A 6,516-nucleotide genomic window follows, 5' to 3' on the forward strand; every position below is an offset into this window, starting at 1 on the left:
ATATGGAGGAAAAAAAAAAGTATTCCATGCAAATTAGTAACCTAAAAAGAGCATGGATAAACTAATAGCACATAAAATAGACATTAAGTAAAGTAATATATTAAGAGACATGAAAGTATATCATGCAGTGATAAAAGTGTCAATTCACCAGAAAGATATAACAATAATAAATATATATTAAACAACCATCAGAGCTCTAAATATATGAAGTAAGTACTGACAGAATAGAAGGGAGAAAAAGATAGCTCTATAGTAACACAGAAGACTTCAATATTCCACTTTCAATAATGTATATAACAAACAGATGATAAGAAAGGAACTGGAGGATTTGAACTACACTATTAACTAATTGGACCTAACAGACATATAGAAAATAATCTACCTAACAAGACTAAATGCACATTTTCTCAAGAGTACATGAACCATTATCCAGGAGAGACCATATGTTAAACCACAAAACAAGTCTAAATAAATTTAGAGAGACTAAAATCATATAACATATCTTTTCCAGTTAAATAAACTAGATGAGAATTATATAGGGAAATTGGAAATAATACAAACATAATAGAAAACAATCAACACTTAGGAAGAGAAAGAAACTATTTCTATATGTGAAAATACATATATAAAAACCCATAGCTAATAACATACAGTGATCAAAGGTTAATTTTTTTCCTCTAAGATCAGGAAAAAGAAAAGGACACCTTATTTTGCCATTTTTTGTTTAACAGTACTGGAAGTCCTATTCAGAGCAATTAGGCTAGAAAAAGAAGTGAAAGCATCGGATTTGGAAAAGGAGTAAAATTATCCCTGTTCATGGATGACTTGATCTTATATGGAGAAAACACTAAAGGGTCTACACTCCCAAAATACTGTTAGAAGTAATAAACAAATTAAGCAAAACTGTGGTATATAAAACAAATTTTTAAAAAATCAATTTTATGTCTGTATACTAAAAATGAACAATTGGGAAAGAAATTTAAGAAAACAATTCCCTTTAAGATAGCATCAAAAAGAATAAAATACTTAGGAATAGACTTAACCAAGGAAATGCAAGACTTGTACACTGAAAACTATAAAACATTGATGAAGGAAATTAAAGACACATATATGCAAAGAATTCATTCATTAACTGGGAGACTTAATACTATGAAAATGACAATACTAACTCAAACAATCTACAGATGCGATACAATCTGTGTTATAATCCCAGTATTTTTGGTATTAATAGTAAAATCATCCTAATTTTATACTGAATCTCAAGGGACTCCGAATAACCAAAATAAGATTGAAAATAATGGACAAAATTAGAGGTCTCACATTTCTTGATTTCAAAACTTACTACAAAGCTACTGAAATCAAAACATTGTGATACTGGCGCAAAAACAAATACAGCTGATCCTTGAACAACATGGGTTTGAACTGTGTGGGTCAATTCAGATGCAGATTTTTTCAATAAATATACAGTTGGCCCTTTCTATTTGCACATTTTGTATCATGAGTTTGACATCCATAGATTCAATCAGACTTGGACCAAAATTTCTATTCTGACTTGATTGGATCCATGGATGCAAAGCCTGAAGACATGAAGGGCTACTGTATGCACCGTTGTTGTCCAGTCACTCAGTCATGTCTGACTCTTTGCTACCCCATGGACTGCAGCACTCCAGGCATCACTTTGCTTCACTATCTCCTGGAGTTTGCTCAAACTCATGTCTGTTTAGTCAGTGATGTCCTCTAAACAGCTCCTTGTCTTGTTTTTGTGACTCTATTGAGATCCTCCTTTTTTGATTGTAAAAACATAACCAATCTAATTTCAGTAGCGACCATCCGGTGATGTCTATGTGTCGAGTAATCTCTTGGGTTGTTTGAAATGAGTGTTTGCTATGATCAGCATATTTTCTTGACAAAACTCTATTAGCCTTTACTTTGCTTCGTTCTGTACTCAAGGGGCAAAATTCCCTGTTATTTTGGGTATATCTTGACTTCCCACTTTTGCATTCTAACCCCGTATAATTGAAAAGGACATCTTTTTTATTGGGGGGTGTGTGTGTGTTAGTTCTATAAGGTGTAGTGGGTCTTCGTAGAACCTGCCAACTTCGTCTTCAGCATCAGTAGTTGGAGCTTAGACTTGGATAAGCGTGATGCTGAGTGCATACATTGGAAAGAAACCAAGAAGGCTCTGTTGTTTTTGAGCTTGCAGCCAAGTACTGCATTTCAGACTCTTGTTAAGTATGAGGACTACTCCAGGTCTTCTAAGGGATTCTTGCCTACAGTGGTAGATAGGAAAGTGAAAAGTGCTCAGTTGTCCAAATCTCAGTTATAAAATAAGTCATAGAGATGTAGCATACAGCATGTGATTGTAGCTAATAGTACTGTATTGCGTATTTAAAAGGGGCTAAGAGAAGAGATCTTAAATGTTCTCATCAGGAAAAAAAAATAACTTTTCGGTGACTGTCTGGTGACAGGTGTTAACTAGATTTATTTTGATGATCATTTCACAATATATAAAAATACAGAATCATGTGTACACATTAAACTAAGTAATGGCTTACATCAATTATACTTCTATTTACAAAAAATGAAAGAAAAAGAGTTTTCTCAAATTTTCACCAGAACTTTATAAAATAACAATGAATTTTTTCATTTTTAAGTAAAAAATATCTCATGATTTTAACATATTAAAACACTGGTAAGGATGAGCATATTTTCATATAATTTTGGCTACTATATTTCATTTTCTCTGAATTGAATATGTCTAAAATTATCACACATTGCTATCTTGTTGCTTTTTAAAAATTTGTAGCTTTCCATTATTTATGCTGGATATTTAACTGTGTATACATAATTTATTTTTTAAAAATTTATTTATTTTAATTGGAGGTTAATTACCTCACAATATGGTATTGGTTTTGCCATACATTGACATGCATCTGCCCTGGGTGTACATGTGTTCCTCATCTTGAACCTCCCTCCCACCTCCCTCCCGATATCATCCCTCTGGGTCATCCAAGTGCATTGGCACCGAGCATTATGTATCATGCATTGAACTTGGACTGAAGATTCGTTTCACATACGATAATATACATGTTTATATGCCATTCTCCCAAATAATCCAAACCTCGTCCTCTCCTACAGAGTCCAGAAGACTGTTCTATACATCTGTGTCTCTTTTGCTGTCTCGTATATAGGGTTATCTTTACTATCTTTCTAAATTCCATATATATGAGTTAGTACACTGTATTGGTGTTTTTATTTCTGGATTACTTCACTCTGTATAATGGGCTCCAGTTCCATCCACCTCATTAGAACTGGTTCAAATGTATTCTTTTTAATGGCTGAGACAAAATCACTGCAGATGCTGATTGAAGCCATGAAATTAAAAGACGCGTACTCCTTGGAAAGAAAGTTATGACCAGCCTAGATAGCATATTAAAAAGCAGAGACATTACTTTGCCAACCACGGTCCGTCTAGTCAAGGCTATGGTTTTTCCCGTGGTCATGTATGGATGTGAGAGTTGGACTGTGAAGAAAGCTGATCGTGGAAGAATTGATGCTTTTGAACTGTGGTGCTGGAGAAGACTCTTGAGAGTCCCTTGGACTGCAAGGAGATCCAACCAGTCCATTCTAGAGGAGATCAATCCTGGATGTTCATTGGAAGGACTGATGCTGAAACTGAAACTCCAATACTTTGGCCACCTCATGCGACGAGTTGACTCACTGGAAAAGACTCTGATGCTGGGAAGGATTGGGGGTAGGAGGAGACGGGGATGACAGAGAATGAGATGGCTGGATGGCATCACCGACTCTATGGACATGAGTTTGAGTGAACTCCGGGAGTTGGTGATGGACAGGGAGGCCTGGCGTGCTGTGGTTCATGGGGTTGCAAAGAGTCGGACACGACTGAGCGACTGAACTGAACTGAACTGAACTGAATTCTCCATTGTGTATATATACCACAGCTTTCTTATCCATTCGTCTGCTGATAGATATCTAGGTTGGTTACATGTCCTGGCTATTATAAACAGTGCTGCGATGAACATCGGAGTACACGCGTCTCTTTCAATTCTGGTTTCCTTGATGTGTATGCACAGGAGTACGATTGCTGGGTGATATGGCAGCTGTATTTCCAGTTTTTTAGGGAATTTCCACCCTGTTCTCCATAATGGCTGTACTAGTATGCATTCCCACTAACAGTGTAAGACGGTTCCCTTTTCTGCACACCCTCTCCAGCATTTATTGCTTGTAGACTTTTGGATAGCAGCCGTTCTGACAGGCATGAAATGGTACCTCATTGTGGTTTTGATTTGCATTTCTCTGATTATGAGTGATGTTGAGTACCTTTTCATGTGCTTGTTAGCCATCTGTACGTCTTCTTTGGAGAAATGTCTGTTTAGTTCTTTGGCCCATTTTTTGATTGGGTAGTTTATTTTTCTGGAATTGAGCTGTAGGTTTTGCTTATATATTTTTGAGATTAATTTCTTTGTCAGTTGCTTCATTTGCTATTATTTCCTCCCATTCTGAAGGCTGTCTTTTCACCTTGCTTATAGTTTCCTTTTCTGTGCAGAAGCTTTTAATTTTAATTAAGCTCCATTTGTTTATTTTTCATATTATTTCCAGTATTCCGAATGATGAGTCATGGAGGATCCTGCTGTGATTTATGTCAGAGAGTGTTTTGCCTATGTTCTCCTCTAGGGGGTTTATGAGGTTTATGGTTCCTGGTCCTACATTTAGATTTTTAATCCATTTTGAGTTTATAGGGAGTATTCTAGTTTCATTCTTTTACAAGTGGTTGACCAGTTTTCCCAGCACCACTTGTTAAAGGGATTGTCTTTTCTCCATTGAATATTCTTGCCTCCTTTGTCAAAGATAAGGTGCCCATAGGTGCATGGATTTATCTCTGGGCTTTCTATTTTGTTCCATTGGTCTACATTTCTGTCTTTATGCCAGTACCATACTGTCTTCATGACTGTGGCTTTGTAGTAGAACCTGAAGTCTGGCAGGTTGATTCCTCCAGTTCCGTTCTTGTTTCTCAAGTTTGCTTTGGCTATTCGAGGTTTTTTGTATTTCCATACAAATTGTGAAATTATTTGTTCTAGCTCTGTGAAAAATGCTGTTTGTAGGTTGATAGGTAATGCATTGAATCTAGAAATTACTTTGGGTTGTATATTCATTGTCAAAATACTTATTCTTCCATTTCATGAACACAGTATATTTCTCCATCTATTAGTGTCCTCTTTGATTTCTTTCACCAGTGTTCTATAGTTTTCTATATAAAGGTCTTTTGTTTCTTTAGGTAGATATATTCCTAAGTATTTTATTCTTCTCATTGCAATGGTGAATGGAATTGTTTCCTTATTTTCTCTTACAGTCTTCTCATCGTTAGTGTATAGGAATGCAAGGGATTTCTGTGTGTTGATTTTATATCCTGCAACTTTACTATATTCATTGATTAGGTCTTGTAATTTTCTGGTAGAGTCTTTAGGATTTTCTTTGTAGAAGATCATGTCATCTTCAAGCAATTTGGATTCCTCATATTTTTTTCTATTCTGATTGCTGTGGCCAAAACTTCCAAAACTATGTTGAATAGTAGTGGTGAGAGTGGACACCCTTGTCTTGTTCCTGACTTTAGGGGAAATGCTTTCAATTTTTCACCAATGAGGATAATGTTTGCTGTGGATTTGTCATATATAGCTTTTATTATGTTGAGGTATGTTCTTTTTATTCCCACCTTCTGGACTGTTTTTATCATAAATGGATGTTGAATTTTGTTAAAGGCTTTCTCTGCATCTATTCAGATAATCATATGGTTTTTATTTTTCATTTTGATAATGTGGTGTATTATATTGGTTGATTTGCGGATGTGGAAGAATCCTTGCATCCCAGGGATAAAGCACACTTGGCCATGATCTATGATCTTTTTAATATGTTGGATTCTCAATGCTAGAATTTTGTTAAGGATTTTTGAATCTATGTTCATCAGTGATATTGGCCTGTAGTTTTCTTTTTTGGTGGCTTCTTTGTCAGGTTTTGTTAATAGGGCGATGGTGGCCTCATAGAATAAGTTTGGAAGTTTAAATTCCTCTGGAATTTTCTGGAAGAGTTTGAGTAGGATAGGTGTTAGCTCTTCTCTAAATTTTTGGTAGAATTCTGCTGTGAAGCCATCTGGACCTGGGCTTTTGTTTGCTGGAAGATTTCTCATTACCGTTTCAATTTCCTTGCTTGTGATGGGTCTGTTAAGATTTTCTATTTCTTCCTGGTCCAGTTTTGGAAAGTTGTACTTTCTTGAGAATTTGTCCATTTCTTCCAAGTTGTCCATTTTATTGGCATATAATTGCTGATAGTAGTCTCTTATGATACTTTGGATTTCTGTGTTGTCTGCTGTGATCTCTCCATTTTCATTTCTAATTTTATTGGTTAGGTTTTTCTCCCTTTGTTTCTTGATGAGTCTGGCTAGTGGTTTGTCAATTTTATTTACCCTCTCAAGGAACAAGCTTTTGGCTTTGTTGATTTTTG

Source organism: Moschus berezovskii, chromosome X, assembly GCF_049115385.1.
Source record: "Moschus berezovskii isolate FMDL1 chromosome X, NW_MosBer_1.0, whole genome shotgun sequence".
NCBI classification, from domain to species: domain Eukaryota; kingdom Metazoa; phylum Chordata; class Mammalia; order Artiodactyla; family Moschidae; genus Moschus; species Moschus berezovskii.